Source organism: Hermetia illucens, chromosome 4 (genome assembly GCF_905115235.1).
Source record: "Hermetia illucens chromosome 4, iHerIll2.2.curated.20191125, whole genome shotgun sequence".
NCBI classification, from domain to species: Eukaryota; Metazoa; Arthropoda; class Insecta; order Diptera; family Stratiomyidae; genus Hermetia; species Hermetia illucens.
The window spans coordinates 55,467,944-55,490,901 of NC_051852.1; the positions used below are offsets into that span (position 1 = coordinate 55,467,944).

Consider the following 22,958-nt stretch of genomic DNA (forward strand, 5'->3'; position numbering starts at 1 on the left):
GACCCACCAGTGTAGGGCAGTAAGATTTTCTTGGAATAGATTTTTCTCCTTGGAGATCTGGGTTATCCCCATGAATAAATGGTTTTGATGAAGGCTTACGAAAGATATATTCGCTTCAGTTTCTCCTTCAACTGCATTATTTGACCATGTTGTCAACCTAATCAATCGCAGAGATTTTGGACTATATGTATAGTACACAGACATACAGACAGACGCATATTGTAAACTGCCCTGTATGAAGAGTAAGGATCAACCATTAGGGAAAATGTTGCAATCTAGTCCTTATGATTACTTTGAAGCCACCAATTGTCTTCATAAAATGGCTACAATATTAAGGGGAAACCACGTTAGAAGATTTTTAGAATCGGCTTTTTGTATTGCATACATCTTGAGCTTAGCTATCTTAGATTACGCTGCAGATACGAAGTTTGTTTTCCTTTAGATCTTATGGGCATGAAACTGAGCGATTAGTGCATTCAGGCTCACTGTCGAGCGCCCAGGAGATTTATGTCCTTACGTAATCTGGTAGTAGTATGTAAATAACGTGTTTATAAATAATTGACGTCATTATCTGGCACGACTTCATTTGTATTTGTTGTAACTATATTTTGTTCGTAATTAAGATCGATGTCTTCATTCATATTTTCAAACAAATTTATTTTTAAATGCGTTTTTCCTAAAATGACATTTTTCACATTTGCGGGAATCCTAAAAGTAAAAATCGGGTCATTATGAAATTCCACCTAGGGAAGCTAGAACAGAATAATAATAATAATTATGAAATTTGTAGGTATGATTCTTTCTAAAAATAAGGAGGAGATGATATGCAGTTAAGGGTTCTTTTTGCGTAATTAGTGAAAAGAATGACGAAAAATCGATTTTGACTATTTTCAACTGTATTGAAAAATGAAAACCGTTTTGGTTTCAGATAAAAATTGGAGTAACTACACGTCCCCAAGTTGGAGAACCCTAGTCAGGACTTTCAATGGAATAATGTGGCGTAACTTTTTTATTTTTGCCTTAAATATTTGGAGAAAGTCTTTAAAAGTTGTTCCGAATATAATTCTTCACTTCACTTCTTCACTAAAAAAATCTCATAGTATGTAGTATATGTGAAAGAATTACCCTGTTTTCAAGGATATACATATTTCTTATTCTTACTTTGATCGTTCGCTAATCTGAAAAGGAAAGCATAAGGTCAACGCACGTTTGGAAAAGGTTAAATTCAAATATAACCTCCTATCCCATAAAAGGGTCAACGGAATGGATGGAAGGTTCACAGATTTGCTTTCCTAGAATCGGTCAAACTAAGAATTGGAGACAAATCACTCCTATTAATCTCATAAAATTCCCAGACAATCACCGTAGAGACGCAATAATCCTTGAGGCGTTTTTTCGCTAAAGAGTGTAAGTAACCCTTCTCACCATCATTCTCACATTTGTTCCCTAGAACAGAAATAAAAACGACAATGTCACCACCATCAAGTTATCAAAGCGAATCCTGCTATCCGATTTCCAGGCATAGAAGGCAGTAACCGTTTTTCACGATTGGGATAAAGGATGGAAACGAGAGGCAAGCGAGTAATGCCATTGCAGCATATGCAAAATTGGGAACGTATGGAGCTCTCTGTTCTAGGCTAGACGCACAGACTTTTTCGTTAGCGATAAACTGCAGCGACTATAAAAGAGGCTAAAGTCGGTTGAAAAGCGAGTGAAAGTCACACGTTTGTCCTTCATGTATTTCAACATTGTGGATTCGTTGATGACAATGATCTTTAAGAGTGGTTGCAATCGCACTGTTGTAAGGCACAGTGTGCTCTAGTCAAGACGATTGCATCCCCGGGCACGTCTGGATTTTTTCCCTGATTTATATAAAAAGCAAGGCATTTCCACCGATGGGATGTTTACGACTTAGAGCCTTGCTTTAGAAAATATGTATTGGTGCTGCTCTTGAATGTCGCATGTTATAACGGCTAACACTAGGCAATGCTCTTCGCGAAATACCTCGCAAAATGCCATATCACGGTCAGGAGCTTGATGGAATCGTGTTGAAACATTCTGCTTTCATAATTGACCATAAATATTCATCACATTAAGGGGACCATAAAAATATCCCAACCGGGTCTTTTCCAATTGCTAATGAATAATTAACGAGAGCCTAGAACAGTTTCCGAGACGGATACCACCAACTCGATTACATAATCACAGCTGCCTCCAATTACGATAATTAGGTAGCCATCGATTCAGCATATTATCCTTTAAGCTATTGATTGAGTCTAAATATCTATCAGCGGAAATTCGTCTCCCTCTGGCTCCGAATTATTCGCGGGCATCTAATCAATTATCCCACCCCTTACAAGCAGATTAATTCGCGAAGGCGATCCTTTTTAACTTCAAACTCCCAAACTTTCTATTCCTCCGTCCAACAGAAAATATCCTGGCGATTGCTTGCAGCAATGGAAATTTGTTCATTTTAATTATAATGGAAAATGTGCCTTGTATCCTTTGCGAATTGCGGAACTCAAGAAATGTGGATAACGATAGAGTTCCCGCTAGTTATTTACCGCATGGAATGTACTTCGTCCTATTTCTTTCTAAATCCCGAATACGTGCCAAGTGTTTATTCGAAGTTTAATTCGGATGGGAAAGTGAACGTCTTGATTGCCTTTTACAATGAGTTTTGGTATAAGGATACAGCCGTCTTTACGGGTGCTATTAAAGGAGAAATTTCCGTAAGAATGTGGGCGTTTATATTTGAGGGGATGCTCGGCTTGGTATCGTTTAAGCGTCTGCCTGCGACGAACCTTTTAAGGAAAGTCGAGTCAAGAAAGTGAACAAAAGTAGGAAATTGGCATCATTTCTAGCTGAATACAAATCATGAGATTAAGTGCATACTTTAGGCGGAACGAATGTATTATAAAGTGGAAAGCCACCATTTGCATCATCTAAAATCGATTACTCCTCCAAATCCAAACAGGCGTCCAACGAGACGAACCATCTGACCAGAATCTCCATGAATTGGCGAAACTTGAGCAGTTAACAAAATCATTAGAGATTTGAGGGTGGGTGGGATAGCCTATCAAAATCGAGACCGTTCTTTCAACGAGAACTAAATTTCAGAATGATTTTCTGTGAAGTCCTCATTTTCATTTTTTCTGCTCGGGCAAAAAAGAGCTTAAGTAAGTGCTGAATGGGATCTGAAATGGAGCCATTATGGTACTCCACGATAGCAGAAGCAGAAGTGTAAGCAGTAACAGCAATTCCATTTTCAAATTATTTACCCCACGAAAAAGAAACGAAGAACGAGAGAAACTTTTCGCTCAAGTCTACATAAATGCTAAAGGGATTCATTGAAATATATTGGAGTGGAGCTCAAAAGAAGATTTTCGTTTTCTTGACAAACTTAAAAAATCATACTCAATTCCCATTTTTTGTACGCAGACACATTGAGACTGGCCAGGCTTATGGCCTGCTTCATCCCCGCCGCGGCCGGTCAATTTGAAATGATTCGATTCGAAAATGGTTTATTAAGGAATGATTTTCACAAAATTTTCCTCCAATTTTCTTAGATTGTAAATGGAGATTTGGAAGATTGGATGGTATTAAATGAAAAGATCAGGATTTGAGAGTAAGGCATTAAAATGAAATATCTTTGATGTGTAGGCTTGCTTTCCATCAGAGAAGTGATTAAGGAGCAGGCGGTATTTAATTATAGTTCTTTGATTGTCAAACAAAAAGGGTCCTGGGAAGGTGGTCGGGGCTTGAAATTGCTTATCAATGCTGTGAAATATAGTCTTGTGGCAGTTTCGCTCAACAATAATTATGTTGTCTTTTCCGAGGTTAGCTCTATCTTCTTTGTCGGTTCGTTCGCAGCCTGTGAGGAGAACATAATGAAATACTTTTAAAGAATTATTTTGTTAATGTATTCAATCCACTCTTTTTAAGGCTTGTGTAAAGACAAATTCTCAATAATCAATAAAAGCTGGGTACTGCCTGTCCTTCTTTTCTTTCTTTTTTGTATTTTTTTAATGAAATACTGTGATGGATGGGTTTCACAAGATATACTTGTCCGGCTCGTTCGAGTTCTTTGTATTTCCAATATAATCATTCCAACGATGATATATACCGCCTCAGCTGATACAGTATGCGAAACTAACCTTGCTTCAGTTTACAATATTGTCCAATGCTTCCGTCCAGTCAGGAGACGCAAATAACAGAATGGATTTCACCACCTCTGCGATAGGAAACCGGCGAATATATTTTGACCCCTCTATATTAGGCATTAGAGATGAACTAGGTTTAACTTCTTTCTCCCGCGATTAGTCCAAATTCCACTTTAAAGTCAACTTCGCGTTGATCATTACCCTCAGGTTTGTGATTGATGGTATCAATTATTTCATTTCCATATTGCCTTACATCCATATTGCTACTACAACCACCGCTACATTGTCTACAAAACCAATTAGCTCTGCCCCTTCCAACATGCAAAGGCCAACCACTCCATTGTACATGACGTTCTACACCGGTGCGCCAATACAGAACCTTGATTGACACCTGCTATCACAATGTACTCATATTCCGAAAGGCAACTCTCCATTAATGAAGCTAAGTAGATAGCGGCACCTTGTTTGACTTCAAATGCATTTAATCTAACTCCAATTGGTTAAAATAAAGGCACTTCTGACAATAAACGTCACCACCGCCCAGGACGAGCTCGCCGAAATCGATTGGCCTCCTAGAAGCTCGACGAGAAAGACAAGCTTGGTCTGTACCACAAATCTTCCATACAGTAACTAAAAGAAAGGCGATATCAAGAAAGTTTTGGTAGCAGTACCAATTTCTGCCTCTTTCATTGTTCGGGAAACAGTCCTTCCACAATACGCGTTTGAAACATGCTTGTGAACAGGGGGGCCATAGTAGCCAACTTGAAGGCCTTGTTAGGAATTCTTTCCAATCCACGAGCCTTCTTATCCCAAATACGTACACAGATCCCCAGCATTTCCTCCTCAGTAACTTCAGGGATCGAGAAGACGTCATGTTTGACTTCTGGACGGGGTTCATTATCATCCTGAGCGGAAAAGGGGTGTAATTATTTTCACTCATGGGCCATAGGCATGTCCGTTGCGCATCCCACGGATCTTTTTGATCATTATGGGGTTGCACCGATCGTGGAAACATTGCGAGAGAGGCGTCGTGGAAACATTGCGAGAGAGGCGTCTTCGATGGTATGGTCACGCAATTTCTGCTAACGAGAATTCACTTGCCAAGATTGGTCTGAACATCGAAGTCGATGGTAAAAGACCAAAAGGCAGGCCAAAACAACGGTGGCTTGATACGCTGAAATTGATAGACCGGTAGCTTACTCCAAACTACAATTTTATTTTATTATGTATATATATATTTCGGGAAATGGGCAAGGGTTCTTGACGCATGGACGGCGTCAGGACGTAAGCAAGTTAGTCCGCACACAACGAACAAAACAAATACGTGTCTGCACGCTAAATGTTGGTACCCTAACTGGAAAGACGGAGGAACTCGCAAGAGCCCTTCGGAAAAGGTGCATTGACATCTGCGCTCTGCAAGAAACCCGATAGTCTGATGCCAAAAGCTGCGACATTGAACGCGAACGCGGTAAAAATGGCTACAAACTTCTCTATTTTGGTAACCCACACACTCAATATGGTGTTGGCATTGCCATCTCAGAGGGTTTCCGTGAAGCCATTAAAGAAGTTAAACGATTTGATGATCGGTTGATGAAGCTCACCATTATATCAGCTGATCGCACTATTCACTTCTTCACCGCGTATGCACCACAGACAGGTCGACCTGATGCCGAGAAAGATGCCTTCTGGCAACTTCTCGATGAAAAGACTTGTCACGTGCCTGCTGACGATTACATAATCATTGCCGGCGACTGTAACAGGTGCCATGGGGGAAAGGGGTTCGGAGCGCTCAATGAAGGTGGCGAGCGTATAATCGATTTTGCGGACACCCATGACCTTGTACTTATCAATACATGGTTCATCAAACGATTGTCTCATCTTCCCACATTTTATAGTGGGGACAATAAAACGCAAATCGACTATATTCTCATAAGACGCCAACATTTTACCACTGTCACTGATTGCAAAGTCATTCCCTATGAGACCATCGCACCTCAACATCGGCCGTTGATTGCCGTCCTGCGAATTAAGCCACCGATAAAACAGCGTGAGGAACGCGCTGGCCCGCCGCGCATTAAATGGTGGCGATTTGGTGAGAAGAAAGAAGAAACGGTCTCACTCATACGATTGCCAACCATTACGAATGTGGAAGAATCAAGGAACCAAATGAAAGACACGATCCACAAAGCGGCCTCTGCAATCCTCGGGGTCACCAAGCCGGGTAAGCGGTACATCAACCGAGATACTTGGCTTTGGAATGATGATGTTGAAATGAAGGTCCGTGAAAAGAAACGCCTCTACCACAAATTTCTCGACGATAAAACGCCTGCTAATTGGCAAATTTATAAGAATGCCAACCGGGAAGCAAAGAAAGCGGTCGCTGTCACTCGAGCGAACCATTTCAAAAATCTTTACGATAAACTGGACACTCGGGATCTCGAGAGAGACCTGTATCGACTTGCCAAAAGCCGTGATAAACGCACACAGGGTATCGAACACTTCTGTTGTGTTAATGACAAGAACGGTACTTTGCTGACCAACCGTCGAGCCGCAACGGATATATGGCGAGGATACTTCGAGCAGATTTCAACTGAAGAATTTGCTCATCCTCCACTTCCACAATCATTGCCGACATTTGGAGCAGTTCCACCAGTCAGCGCAACTGAAGTCGAGGAGGCAATAAAACAAATGAAATCAGGGAAAGCAACAAGACCTGACGATATCGCTTCTGAGCTCTGGAAAGTGAAGAGCTGGACCAAACACTGTGGCTCAGTGAATTCTTTAACCGGGTTATTCAGGAAGGAAGAACACCATGTGACTGGCAAGAAAGTACCACTGTTCCAATATGGAAAAAGAAAGGTAGCCCAGCAGAATGCTCAAATTACCGTCCGATCCAGTTACTTTCCCATACCATGAAGATTTTTGAACGCATTCTTGACAACCATATTCGCGAAATCGTTGAAATAACCGTGAATCAAGCCGGATTTGTCAAGAACTGCGGAACTACTGACGCAATACACGCTGCGTGATTACTCATGGAGAAACACCGTTAGAAGCATCGCCCTCTTTACATTGCCTTTCTGGATCTAAAGAAAGCGTTTGACCGTGTACCACACGAACTCATCTGGTATGCTTTACGACAACACTTCGTGTCAGAAGAACTCGTGCGCTGGGTTCAATTGCTCTACCACGATCCGAAAAGTAAAGTTCGAAGTATGGCGGGTGTATCAAAACCACTTCGTGTCTCTGTTGGTGTTCATCAGGGAACTGCCCTCTCACCACTCTCCTTTGTCCTTGTTATGGACACCGTCACACGGGATATCCAACGTCCAGCGCCCTACACACTGCTTTACGCAGATGATGTTTTCCTAGCATCTGATAGCAAAAATGATCTCGAGCAACTTGTTCAAAAATGGAATGATCGCCTCATGCAACACGGTCTCAGATTGAATTTAAATAAAACTGAATTTTTGACAACCGATCCCCATGAAACAGGCACAATCACTGTCAGCGGCAGTGATCTGCCCAGAACTGAGCGATGTAAAAACCTCGGGTCAACACTATCAGCTAATGGAGAACTGCGTTATGAAATTGCTTCACGCATTGACGCAACCTGGATGAAGTGGTGTTCCACAACTGGTGTCTTTTGTGATCGACGTATCAACGAACGTCTCAAATCTAAAATTTACCGCAATGTCGTCCGTCCAGTCGCTCTCTATAGTTCTGAGTGTTGGCCGACCATAAAAGACAATGAACGGCGTCTTGCGGTAATGGAGACGAATATGCTACGTTGGGCTAGTGGCGTGACACGTTTAGATCACATCCGAAATGAGGATATCCGCGATCGTGATGGGGTTGCACCGATAAACAGCGGTGGCTTGATGCGTTGGATGGGGATTTGAAAGCCTCGAGATTGCACCCAGATCAGGCATTCGATAGAGGCAAATGGCGAAGCCGATCACGACGAGCCGACCCCGCTTGTGAACGGGACAAAGGCTGAAGAAAAAGAAGTAGATATAGCAACTTATTCCCTTCATCAGTACAAAGCTACTTAGCTTAGCTTAGGAACTTAGTCCCTTCATCAGTACAAAACTACTTAGCTAGGTAGCTACTTGTTCCCTAGGTAGCTAAGTAGCTTTGTACTGATGAAGGGAGTAGGTTGCTTCCGAAATATATATATACATGATAAAATAAAATTGTAGTTTGGAGACTTAACTGCAAACAGAAGACAACATCTAACCTCTCGATATGCTGGATGGGGATTTAAAAGCCTCGAGATTGCACCCAGATCAGGCATCCGATTGAGCCAAATGGCGAAACCGATCACGACGAGCCGACCCTGCTTGTGAACGGGAGAAAGGCTGAAGAAAAAGAAAAATATCTGGATGGCTTGGTGGTTAGAGGAAGTTGAAGGGCTGTCGTAGCGAAAGGTCGTAATTCAAATCTTACTGATGGCAGAGGGATTTGTGTGGTAACTGAATGTCGGCGGCAGCTTAGTGTTTGACTAAGCCTTGCGGACACCCTGGCGTTTCTGAAATATCAATATAGATGCATCTGATGACTACTACCATCTTCACAAAAGCTTTAAGTACTGTTTGCTCTCGGTTTGCTGCGGTGTAGACTTCTCCGTCTATACCGCCGGCAATTATTTTAGGCGTGTGATTTTTAGCGTCCAACAATAAACTGCCCAACATCTCCACATGTGTTAATTTTTGGCCTACCAACAGCTACAAGCTTGCTCTCCTAACAGCTCCACTTTACCACAGATTCTGTCCATAGTTTTCTCGCTGGATCTATCTATTTCCTGATGGTGTTTACTCTATCACCCAAGTCCGTAAGTTCCGGATCCACCTTTCGAAGGATATCTGCGTAGGATCTATTTCCTTTGTAATTATTGTTTTCAGACGGATTTTTCTCGTGTGCTTTTTCCTCTTTTGGTGCTAACTCTTATTCATACTTAGGGCTCTCTAGAGTTTCCTTCTTCCATTATTTCAAGCGCTAAGGTCGCAGTTGAGAAACTACCTATTTTTGCCGGTTCAGTTTTCTTTGGGGAACAGGCCGTTTTCTTCTTCGCAGCTTACGCTTAAGGCTTACTAGGACCTGCTCTATTTCTATTTCCTTCTCGCCGCTTTAAGGTAAGGGATAACCTGCCTTGGAAACTTACCCCAGATATTCTGGTGAATACATCACCCCTCTTTAATGCACTAAAACAGTTCGTTTATGCGTTCCCCAAAAGCAAGAAACACTATTTCGTCCTTTTTAGGTTGGAGCTCTTCCTAAAATGATCCCAGTTACTGCAAATCTGCTACCATACCCAGTGAGTAGAACGGAATGATCGTTAAGATTCGAAAGGAGGACATCTTTTTTGATTGCGACAATTGCAGGGTTATTTGCGTGATTCCTGCCGTCGCAAAGATAACAGCTAAAATAATCTGGAACGCATTAATAAACATCTCGAAAGAAGCTGATCGACAGAGAGCAGGTTGGTTTCGGTCCCGATTCCTCCTGCATTGGCAACATCAACAACCTACGGATCATGATGGAACAGTGCACGAGTTTAGATCTTCGCTTTACCTGCTTTCCATCGATTTCTAGAAAGCTTTTGACAACGTGAACAGAGTGTATCAGGCGCCCTCTACGCAGGAGGGTCATTCAGTAAAAACTAATAACTATTATCAGAATGACATATGATGGCCCAAAATATGACGTACTGCGCCGTGGTATGGCATATATATACCTATTCTAGCATTAGATACCAAAGTTGCCAACTTTTCCATTATTGAGGCACTACAGCAAAGCATTACTTCACAAGCGACCAAGCCTTATTACAAAGTTCCCTGAGAATCACTTTTCCTCTGTAATCATTATACTCTAACAGGAATCGTGTCAGATGGTAGTTTGTTTCGCCATGTTATTGTTGAATCAGTGTATTAGTCTTGCAACCCTCTGGGAATCGTCAAACCGTTACTTTTAGTGGTAGGGCGCGCAATGAATTAGGTTCAGTAGAAGTTCGCTGTCGCTTTGTTTTGTCCTTAGTCACAACTCTTTCCGGTTTTTCCCTTCAGCCTTGTCATAACCCGCGGGTTGTTATCTATCCGGTGTCGGTTTATTTGAAGCCAGTTTTCCCGAAGGCTTCCTTGTTTTGTCGTACAATTCGTACAGAGCTCGTCAAATGACTCCTATTTTGCTTTTTTTTTGTTTACCGTCCTTTTGCAAGTTTTTCCCTCTATTCCTTGAGCACGCCTCACAGACATGTCTGTTACTCCTCAGATTCATTACTCTGCGCTCTCTTAAAGTGAAAATTCAAGCCTCCATCGTAGATCTATCACAATTACTACTCTTCCCCATCCCGACTTCTCATGTTTGATAGATCTGAGCGGGACGTACTATAACTAAACAAAATATCGCCCACAACACACATGAGAGGAATCTCCTACCCGTAGATAGCGAGTCACCGGCGTACTTCCAATAACCTAAGCGAGAAGCACCTTACCTCAATTATTTCAATATGTCCAATCAACCATTAAACTTGAGACGGTAATGCAAATTCATTTCTAAGTCTAATGTAACTCTCGGATATTGAGTACATCAGTTAGCACTCAAATAGGTTTTTTGCGCCACTGAAATTTCCCCACACTAATTTATAGGGGATCCAATATTACAAGTTATGCTGTCTTTATCAATCAATCTCAATTTAGATTTCCACTTCCATGGACCACAGCAACTATTTTGGGATGCGTTTGTTGCATGCAGCTTCACAAATGAGATTTCTGCAATCCCATGGACCAAAACAATAATTTTAGGCTGTCTTTGTCATATGCAGCTTTACATTCAATGAGACTTCTCCATTGGCAGCGCTGATCCGTTAGGCAAAATGCATTTGATTCCATGCTGGTGTGAATATGTACATAGCATCACAGGTCTAACTATTAAAAATAAGGTGTAATTTTACACAAAAATTTAAACTTATTCGAATAGAGGTGATTATTGTTTTCAAATTTAGCTCATTCTTAGAAACATGGGAATAATTTTGGTAGTTGGAAATTTACCACTTCTTCTAACTTTTCCATTTTGCCCCTTTGTTCTCCAATCTTCTTTGTTTACCATATAATCACTCGAAGATTGAAGGACAAATATAGTTGATTTTAATGAAGTTTTCTCTCAAACTCTGAAAACCTCAATGAGATACTTGAAAACAATATATTTATATGCAATGCCAGATTCATCTACGTTTTTCAAAGCACCTCCGGGTTACACATGGGCACAAAATGTGGGAGTACCCGTATGAATCCACTTTCTCGTTTTAAATCGTTTCAATTCTAGCAGCAATGCCTTTTTCCGTTTCGCATTTTGTACGGTTTTACATTTTAGAAAATTTCACAAATGCGAAAGATATACGCCATCAAATCGCGATACGTTCCAATAATAAAAATTCCATATGAGCCCATATACATCTGACGGCGCTTCCTATCATACACACACAACTGTAGTCATAAAAAATATCTAAAGCCTTAAATATGCATTAAAAACATATTAACGAATTGCAAATGTTTAAAAATAACTTACACCTACTCTCGTTCGGTCTATAAATTCCGAAATAAAATCCTGATAATTCCGCCGAGAAAGTTAACTTCCCCATTCTCTGACCCTAAAAAAGTTTTTATTTCACTTTTAGAGAAAAAACAAGCAGAAACGAGAAAAAGAAACATTCCTGCATCATGGATCAAACAAACAGCCTGCTTGCCCTCGCCCCTTTGCTTGCCTGTTTGTTTTTTATATTCCTTCATCTTTTAAGCAATGCTTTTTATCTAGGAAATTTATGACACATGTTGCTCCCTCCCCTTTACTGCCATCGCCCAGGACACAGCCTTCAAAGAACTTTTCTTTTCAAAACACGGCGCTACAAGATTTCATTTCTAGGTGAAAAACTCTCTTATCTATTTCTTTTTATGTACTTGTTCATTCGCTTTATGGACACGAACATTCGGCAATATCCTGAACGGCGAATGAGACACAAGAAATGGATCTGTGAAGCAGAAAAATCGAAATAAGTTTTCAAAAGGGATCCGGGCCGTTGTAGTTTGTCCTTCATATCAATCCAATTGCCTATTGAAACATTACATCACCCATATCTTCAATCCTAATGAGAGGAAAATTTATGTACCGTCAAGGATCCAAGGGTTCCATTCTGTACGAGGAAAAGATGAATAGAATCGATAGAGAAGGAGAAAGTGATGAGACGAAAAATAAAAAAGGAATGAAAGGAAAACAGCAAATTCACCCATGAAAATCATGAAAGAAAAGTCATCTTTCTCATCATGATTTTCGTCAACTAGGTCCTATTTTATCCTTGTAAACCTTTCTTGCAGAAGAGAGGCTTCGGGGCCGGGGAAATAGAACGGAATGCTTTCGTGTATTATATCGAGATGAACGAGATGAAATGTAAAAAGGGCTCAAAGGAGATATGATGAAGCGAATGACATGGTTTGTTGCTCGTTGTTTCCTACGCCGAGTTGAGAATCAGAGAAAGGAGAAAAACAAGTTTCCCATATTCTGATATTTTCGACGACATCGTAGTCCTTATGGTAGTTATTCGGTTGCCTACCTTTCCATCAAGGAAAAAGAGGATATGCTTGAATTAAGCTGATAAAAAATTCTCTTTAATAAAACACAGACAAAAAAACATGTCGAAACTCGGTGAGAGGAATGGGACATGCTGCGCCACAGAGAGCTTGAAAAACTGGATACATGCGAAAAGCAACAAGAGATTATCCTTAAATTGCCGTTAGACTCAGGAGTATGGCATTCATTGTCCTTGTCCTTGTGTCGGTGTCATTGGAAAAGTTCTTTTTGGAATAAATTTGTGACCTTTGAAATTTCATGTGAACTGTTCAGTCCACTTATAGGGATATGGGCAATTGTAGGCAGGTTTATAGTAATGAGAATAGAAGTGAATCCATGTACAATACAAATGAGGTTTTTATGCCCCAAAGGTATAGGTAGTTCGCATGGAGAAAAATGGATATCCTCTGACCCCTAGGTGTATTCGACTATCTTGTAGTAGCTGCTTGTTGTTGACTTTAAACGTTGTCCAATTTCGAAAAACGATCCCTTCCCTTAAAGTAATAAATATATTGGACGTTATTGGTACCCGGACAGAGATCGATCCAACTTGAATAAGGATTCGCTTTCAAAGCCCTGAATAGGTACTCCATACGGATCAGTGATTACAACCCAATCCCACTTTTGAATGAAAACCTCGTAGCATTAATTAATTAAATCAGTGCGGTCGCTGCGAGCATTATTGTATGTCTAAGCGCAGTCCAGATGCCTTAGCAGATAAAGCTCTTAGTTAACAGCAGCAGTGAAGTAGAAAATTATTGTTTCCTAGTGTTATCTAAATGAAATTAATGAAATGATCGAATAAGTTTGAATATCAAAGTTATTAAGGAAAGGTCAGAAAGTGAGCAAACACAAAATTGATATGCAACCTCAGTGAATCTTACTGGAATTGAAGTTGGGAATTTGGTAGGGAGTAAAATGAAAAAGCACTCCTTCACATTCCCGGATATAGCTATCACAGTGGAACGTATCCGAGATTGGCGAGACACTTCAGTAGTACCTAGTAACTGTAATATCTCGTTCGAGTCTATAACCGACAGGAACTTTATATTCCCGACTTACAATGCGCTTCAACCTGGCATTTGGTATTAATTATTCTCGCAAGTGCCTCACCCTACTTTGCACAAGTGCTGAACACTGTCTGAGAACCTGTGCAGACGGTTCGTTATTTTTCTTACAAAATCTATAGACAGTGTCCGTACCTCTTTCTAGCTTCTAGGTGATGATTCTGGCAGCAGTGACCAGTGACTCTTCTTACTATAATCCGGAAGCTCTTCTTGATGAGGTTCAAACAATCTGTCGAACGTTTGGGTTCGTACCCTCCCGTGGGCTCCCTAAGCTGTACCAGTCCTAGTAGTTAGTTTTTCAGGTTCGTAACCATGACCCCATTTCCGACTCCACAGTTTCGAATAGGCGCTTGACTGTTGGCTAGAATCGCAAAGTTCTGCCTCTTTACTTCCTTTCCAGGCTTATATTTCCGCCTGGACTCTTTTAGCGTACTTACTTGTTGGTTCAAAGTAAGTTTTCCGTTGACCAATGCCCCCGACACCGGTCAGGTAATCAGTTACTCTCGCAGTCAGTCAGTCAGTCAATCAGGCCATTTTGCTTCAACGTGTTTCAAACTCTTTAACAAAATGAAATATCGTTATCATGCTATTCTTTAGTATCAGTAGTTTCGGATATCACCTAGAAAGAAATCAATCTTCTTTCGACTCATGCAGTTCCTCTCCTCGCTGGAACTCCCGGACAATCTGAAGATAGCTTTCATTACTTGACCTAAGTAATGTGGCCTCAACATATTTTTTCCAAGTAAGCCTTGTAGGTTTATTCCTAGGTATTTTACCTCCTTAGACTGATAAATGAATATACCGTGAAGGGGTTATATGTATACAGTTGAAGTGGGTGATATCACAACACTTTCTGGATTTTTTTCCTACAACTTAGGAAATACATATTGTCAGTTATTGGAAAACAATTTTTTAAGAAAAAAATTTAAATTGGCGAATCTACAGCTGTTTTCCAAGAGTGTTTTTTGAGAACGGTTTGCGGTGGACACCACAACTCGAATTCAGAATTTTAAAAATGTCCGTTAGTATGTTGTGTTATCTAGTCCCCGGAAAAAGGATTTGTCAAAATACGTACTATTAAAAAAGTGGCACGATTTTACTAAAATATTTACTTTTTTCGAATGTAAGTTTTTTAATCAAAAACAGAATTGCAAATCCTCTCAGCGACTAATAAATAGGTGGTAAAAATTTGGCGTTGGTTGGACTATTAGTTTTTTGGTTTTTGGTAATCGTGTCCACCGCAAAGACACTTTTGCAAACACACGATTTTGAGGTAATCGCGTTAGTGTTTCAATTCATTTCAATTTTTGTTCGATATCGGCGATCATGACAACTGTATATAACCCCTTAAACTTAAATGAGGGACATGTTCGTTGATTCAATGTGAAGGTGACATGACGACACTTTGTTTCGTTTACTTCGATTCTCCAGCGAGCCAACCATTGCATAACCTCTGGGGCCCCGAGATGCAACACTGGGATTGAAATCGCCGTAGCGTCAACGAAGGTAGAAGTAAATTGGAACTCATTTTCAAATCCGCACTATGCATCAAATAAAGTAGAGGGTTCCTTGGGGTACCCCCGTTTTAATGTTGCATTCTCGTGAGGTGACAGTTTTTTGTTGTAAAAAATCATCTACCAGTAAGATTTTGATGGGTATTCAAATGAGGCCTTCCTAGCAAACCTTGTCAAACGCTTGCACAACATCCAGAAATGCCGCCCGTATTTTCGACTTTCCAAAGCACAGCTTATCTCGGAGAGTATAAAGGTAATCTTGCGGTTTTTTGTAGCGAATAAATTATTTGGAAGCAAAAACTATCTAATTAGCTTTTGCTTTTCCGGTAGTGTTACGTCAGGACTTGTGGCGTTCACTTAGGGAACAAGTGGTTCCCGAAATGTCGATATAGGCAAATATAATAAATAACATAAACGGAAAGGAGAAAAACTTTCGAATTATTTTAAAAATTAACTCGAAGGCTATCCGATGAGCTTATTTAGAAGTTTCATGTTTTTTTCTGAATCTGAACTGATGAGAATGAGTAATTTCTTTTTCGTCCAAGTGTTGTTGCAGTTTGGATACCAGGATTTTCTAGAATAGTTTTAATAGTAAGGGAAACAGGCTTGCCTGTCTGTGACAAACGTAAGATCTTTACCTTTCTTCGTGACCATCATTATCTGTGACAATTTCCAAGATTTCAGAAAGCAACCAAGCATAAGACACCATTAACTATGTATGTCTGTTGAATGATTGCAGATCTTTGCAGTTCTTGCATCAATTTGCCAACAATAAGGTCGAAACCAGGAACCTTTTTGGGATCAATGTGGTTTTGCGAGAACCAATCGGTTGGTGTGCATGTTTGGGATTCGAAAGTGATAATTCTTCGTCCAATAGCCGTGGGTGAAAAACATCCACGAAGCGTTGAGCAGAGATTGAACCTTTCTCAGCATCACTCCTCGCCCAGCTGTAGTCCGACAATCGGACTGATGATTCACCAAATATAATCATGTAGGGTATCAAATGAAAGGTATCGGTTAGTAGTTGGTCTTAGTTTTGACATTTGTTGGAAAGACGGCGAGTTCGGGGGGTCGAAGTTGATCATTTGTTTAACGAGGCCATTCTCAGAAACTGCCTGAAAAAATCAAGAGGTTGCCACTATATAGTGACTAGCCTCCGAAATACCTTCCATACCGATATCCCTTCAAATAAAGTTAATAATAGCATATTACTCTAATTTTTAGTAATTGAATGCAGAACCCCCTTTAAGTTCATCCTACCACCACGAAATTTTGCTACGCTATAATATAGAGCTTGATCCTACCAAGTTTATAATAGGTGAAGGTTGTCATTTTTTTTGCAAATCCCCAGTAGGTTGGATGGTCGCTCGATAACACAGTTTGTCAATATAGCAGCCCGGAGGGTTTTGCCTCTAAGCTACGATCTTGCCACAATAAATGAAGTCTACCAACTGCATTCAACCAGTAATCCTCTACTGTTTCTCGATGAGAGCAATGTTTGTCCGTCTCCGGGAAGTGAACTTAAACGACATAATATCAATATCGTAGCTAACAACTCAAATTTGCGACATATTACCTTTGAGACTTGAGTAAAAATTACACCATCAAACATTCTGAGGTTCAGAAGTCCTGCTTTGTCCTTGAGACCATTTGTGGCTATACCAGGTTGAAGGTAGTAGTTAGTAGCTTATGTTTTCGGTTCGGTGAAAGTTGATTGTCGAGAAACCATACTCGCGTTCTTTCGTCATTCAATTTACTTTAATGAAGTATGCACGTGGCGTTGGCAATGGGACACTCTGAAGTGGTTAGTACTTGAATATATCACCTGTTGACGTATTCAAGACATCAAAGTGTTCTGTAGAATGTCTTTGGTGATCCGCTCCGTTATCAAGTGGATACGAACTCAGGACTCCCTACATCCTCAACAAAAAATTCACTTCGACCTAGTTTAGGTCTGAGCATACGACGGGTTTCACTTCACGATTATATATAAATGGAGCGATTACCACCTGTCGCGACTTTTGATCACGTTGCTCCTAGGGCAGAGGCGAGGCAGTGTGCATCCTCAACGGTTAATTTTATTTTAGTTAGTTTGCAAAAAGCCTACCACCAGCCTGGTCTTTTTCCCCAAAACCCTAAAACCCATTTTCATGTTATTATTTCAAAATTTACCATAGCAATTTCATAAAATTCAAGACGCTTGAGTCCGGTTGGAATGTTGTTGTTGTCTTCGCAACGCAATGTTCTAATGTAATGAAAGCATCGTCGATCTTTCGCTTCCGCCCAAGCCTGCTCATGTTATCTATTATTAAGTTTGGTTCTGTCGGGGCTTTATTATTGCTTTCCAATGACAACATGTTATGTTGCTGTCGCAAGCTTTGAATTTGAAGTTCAAGGTTGGGGTCAGTGAAAGCAAAAACTGACTGGTCTCCGACCGGCTAATGAGGTCGGGAAAATGATCATCTGGAATTGGTACAGGAGATTGTCCTAAGCTGCTGTCCACTGTCCACTGCTGTTTCGGCCGACCTTTTGGTCATTTACCATCGACCTCGATGTTTAGACCAATCTTGGCAAGTGAATTCTCTTTGGCACGAATTACGTGAACATACCATTGGAGACGCCTCTCTCGTAATTTTTCCAAGAACGGTGCAACCCTCTATCAATCGCGGATATCCTTATTTCTGATGTGATCAAGGCGTGTTACACCACTAGTCCAACGTAGTCGCGGTTTCCATTACCGCGAGATGTCATTCATTATCTTTTATAGTCGGCCAACACTCAGAAACATAGAGGGTGACAGGGTAGACGAAATTACAGTAAATCTTAGATTTGTGACGTTCGTTGATACATCGATCACAAGGAATACCAGATGTGGAACCCCATTTCATCCATGTTGCACTAATGCATGAAGTAATTTGATAAAGTAGTTCTCTTTTGGCTAATAACATTAACTCAAGATATTTATATCGGTCAGATCTGGGCAGGCCACAACCACTGACAGTTCCTGTTTCATGGGGGCCGGTCGTCAAAAAGTCAATTTTTTTCAGATTCAATCTGAGACCGTGTTACATGAGGCGATCATTCTAATTTTGAACAAGGAAGAAATCAGCTTTGCCATGGGACACTAGGAAAACATCATTTGCATATGACACTGTCCATAACAAGAACAAAGAGTAGTAGTGAGTGGGCGCTTCCTTGATGAACACCAACAGAGACAGGAAGTGATTAATACACCCATCACACTTCGAACTATACTTTTCGAATTGTGGTAGAGCAATTTAACTCAGCGCACGAGTTCCTCTAGCACTAAGTGTTATCGTAGAGGACACTAGATTAGTTCGTGTGGCACACGGTCAAACGCTCTTCTCGTCCCAGAAGAAGTTGTGTGAATGACCTCGCTGTAGTTCAGCGGTACAGACCCGGCTGGAAAAGGCCGAATTGACCCTAGTGGAAGAGAAAAACACTGTAAAGGTATCGGTGACTAAAACACTGGCGCAAGTTTCTTCTAGCCGGAGCGGTGCGATGCATTCTGCTTTCGCCTGTATGGGCGGAAGCGCTTGGTAGTGGACGGATAGGTTCATTGTCAACATTAGGATCTGGTTGAAATGGAAATATGGGTAAACCAACGACCACTTCAACCAGTTCTTCACGAACAAATAAGAAAAAAGTAGAAATTGGGTAGACTTGATTAGAATAGCGCGCCTATCCCTCGCCTTAAAGTTTCTGATCACATTTTTCAGGAGTCAGGTTAAAAACGATGAGAAAGCACTCCTTGTCTTAGAGCGTTGTTAATGGTGGAAGATCTCGAAAGAGGTCCTGCTGATTTTATCCTCAGTGATATCTACTTATATATAGGATAGATAATGCCAATTAGCAGACGTCTATTCCTTGCCTCAAACCTGAAGCATCGATTGGTAAACTGGTTGGTTTAGTTGATTACGTCCCCAGGGAAATTATGGTTCTTAAGCGGATTTTTCCATGCTTGGAGTCGTCCGTCGTCCTCAGTTATCATAACTTCCAAATCACTAGTATTCTGGTTATTGAGCGACTAGAAATCAGATGTTCCTCTTTGTCTTGGCGGGATGAGCTTGAGTCTGATTTCGTTTTGCAATTACTTACTAAACTTCTCAAATTCGTTTTTTTCTTCTATCTACGAAGCTATTTATCCGGTCCACAGAGTTCGCAAAAAAAAAATTTGCGTTCATTAAGATAGATTCATTGCCTAGTGTATAGGATTCCGTTTCAGTATTAGCACACAATTATCATCAAATCAGTCGTTGCAACTCTTCTTGTGATCGGTGTCAAATATGTTTGGGGCTGTACCAGTGATAATGCTCTTGAGGTAGTTATAAAGGTCAGTTATTAAACCTGGATCCCAAAGGCATCTGCTTGCTGGACACTGGAAGACGTTGATCCTTCCAATTTGATGTTAACAAAGAATAGAATTACGCAGGTTTTTGAATCCACTTTGGTATCAATCCGGGGTTCACTCTGTTGTCTATACTGCCCCGTGTCCGTTCTAGTAGTGTACAAGATTGATCGTTTTTTAGCTTAATTTTTCGATGTGGAGGATCATACATTAATCATATAATTAATTAATAGTGTGTGTTTCGCTGTATATCGTCGTATATATCTCGTAAAGATAATACTCGATAAAAACCTAAGACAGCCATGTTGTTCGTGGAGTGGTCGGAATGTTTTTACTAAAAAGTTCTGTAGAAATTTTCTCTCGAAAGTAAGATCTTTATCATAACATCCGCAGAAGCCGAAGGATCAAAAAGTGAAAACTTCTCCAGATCCCAAATCGGAATCGCGTTGAATTTGAGTGAACAACAACAAGTCCATTTTGGTTGTTATTCCAACTCCGCCGGGACATTATACAAACTTTGATGTAATTAGGTAATTTCTTCATAAAAGAAAAGGTGGGTTTCCAGCATTCCCGTAACTGTAGGCGGAAAACTAAAAGTGTGTCCGCCATTTTCACTGCCCACCTGCCCTCCACCGATGGCTTTCCGTTTCTGTTCATCAAATGGATGCGAAATCTCAAAGGATATAATACAATTTAGTATAGCCAGAAGTAAATTGTAAACGACTACGCGGCGACCACGACAACATTCCTCGGCAGTTCGTCTTGAGAAAATGATGAACGGTAGAATGGTTTTATTGATTTCGAACGGACCTTTTTGCTGAAATCCCGTCGGAATGGGAAATTTTACGTTTACGTGAGTCCGTTTTCTTCCGTATTTTTTCTATTTATTTATGGATTCAGTCGTGAGGAAAGACGCAGGGATGGGCGATTACATGGGAGATTATTAAACGGAAATTTTGTTGCCTGAAGGATCAAAAAGGAAGAAGTGTGCAACCTAAATTTAGATATTTTCTCTTGGGCTGAGTTCGAATATCTATGGCAAGATTTTTCGATTAAAATTTTGCGCAACAATAAAGTAAAAGCTAATAGCGATAATGTTGTGGAGCGAAAGATGTTTTTAGGCTTGACTATCGAGGGGAGGGGGAGATCAAGTGTCCTGAATCTAATAATATTGCTACGATATATGTGTGTAATAACGATAGAAGTTCATCTATATAATGGTTAATGTTTCTTCTCTTTCTTTCAGGTAAGGCGCATGGATCAAGCCTCCACTGCTGAAATGTGGGGTAAGCACTAATACGATAAATATTAGGATTCCGTCCGGAATTTCAGGATCCTATTATATAATATCTTTGGATAATATTAAACTTTTTCTCAACAGTTTGTGTTCTCTGTAGAGGCCTCTCTTGAAAATGGTGAAGGTTACGAACCAAATGTTTAAAAGATCAAAATTCTTGAGCTCTCTCGGATATGCGTGATATTTTGCTATTGTCATAGGGCACGTTGTTTGTAGAATGTCCTTCAAAACTGCACTTTAAATACTTTATGTTCATTTACTTAATCTTACTTAACTTTCCACATGTTGCCCACTTTACATTATTGGTGGAGGGAGAATTGTAAGGAAACCAAAGGACGATATGAACAAGAGCAGGCAGAAGAGTCGCCTGCTTTTCGCTCCTAAAATCGAAGATCAACACAATTGTTTATTTATTTTCCGATATGGTCACCAAATTGTACTAAAATAAACATGAAATCTCTCCAAATTTGCCACTGAAACAAAATTACCACTCACGATGTGGGCTTTTTCCCTTCGATTGAGAACTAAATCATACATAGCACGCCAAGATGAATGACATGTATCGAATAAATGTATTGTAGTATCTATTTGTGGAACGAGCACATAAACCTTGCACTGAATGATAACATCGATAAGAAGGCGGTATCATCATCATCAGCATCAGCATTATCAGGCAAAGGTGTTGCCTGGCATATGATAAAGTATTATATCAGAGCAGCATTGATGGCACGAATACGAGAATGGAATACTCAACCCAAAAGATTTGTTCTGCTTGAGACATGAATCGTTCTGGTATGGGTTATAGTGAAATAGAAAAGGAAAGTAGGAAGCCCTGAGGTGGAGCTGGATATTGAATCCCAAATAAATGGGATTACACTTCGCGATGTCTACACTTTCTGATCCACGTCTGCCTGGTTAGGTAAAGTAGGTTAGGGAGGGTTGTACGAATTGCAATAATTCAATCAAATCAACATTCTATTCGTCAGAGCACACAACATCACCATAAAGCTTCAACACTTTTGGTATCCGAAATATGTATGCATGTACATACGGTACACAGCGACGCTCAGAAGTTTTTTAATGTTCGGAAATCTAAAATTCGCGCCGATTCCTATTCTCATTTATCTTAGCTAAAGGAAGAACTCCTGGGAGAAACCCCACACATCATATATTTCTGTAAGGATAGTTCGTTGGCTCCGATGTAACTTGTCAAGTCCTTAGTAGAAGTGTGTCCTAGTAACTTACCACTTAGAATTTTTTGGCTAAATATTTAACTTGACGACATTAATTAAAGAAATATAAATAGCAGCCTGGTGTCCTTGTCTACGCCATCGATCAATCTGAGACGAGGTCTACTGCGTCTTCTTTTCCTACCATAGGTATGGTTCTTGTAAATTCTTTGGATCAGCCATACTCATACCGATTAAGCAGCCCACCAATCGCAGCCTATCGATAGTGATTTTTTCCAGGACCATACGTTCGTGGTGTTGCTCATAAATTTCGTACTTCTTCAGGCAGGGGGCCGAAAATTCTTCTGAGAATTGTTCTCTCAAACGCGGCTGACAATTTGGAATTTCTTTGAAAAATACATGAGGGTTGGGTTGATCATCGGCTCCGTACCAGGGAAGAGCGAACTCATCAGGCGCTATCTCACCTCTGCCATGGGAGCAGCGTCACGAAAACGGTTCCTCCTCCAGAATTGAATTATTTTGTTTAAGAATTGATGTCGGACTGGACCAATTTACTCCCTCTTTTTTTTGGTCGACAGACCCCTCGTTTTGGGCTTAGCACTCACACAAAGATGGCTTTATGGTTTTGTACCAGCACAGAGGCAATTCACCAGACGCCGCACCACTGCCTGAAGCTTGTGTGCTTCTCGACCGAAGGAAAGCGGGTTTATGGTTTCGTACCAGGACATAGGCAATT

At 40.6% G+C, this 22,958-nt stretch overlaps 1 protein-coding gene across 16 annotated transcripts in view; it reads left to right on the top strand.

Annotated features, from left to right (window-relative positions):
* Positions 1-22,958, top strand: part of LOC119653637 (uncharacterized protein CG43867) — a 466,832-nt gene that overhangs the window by 264,121 nt on the left and 179,753 nt on the right. The window lies entirely within an intron of this gene.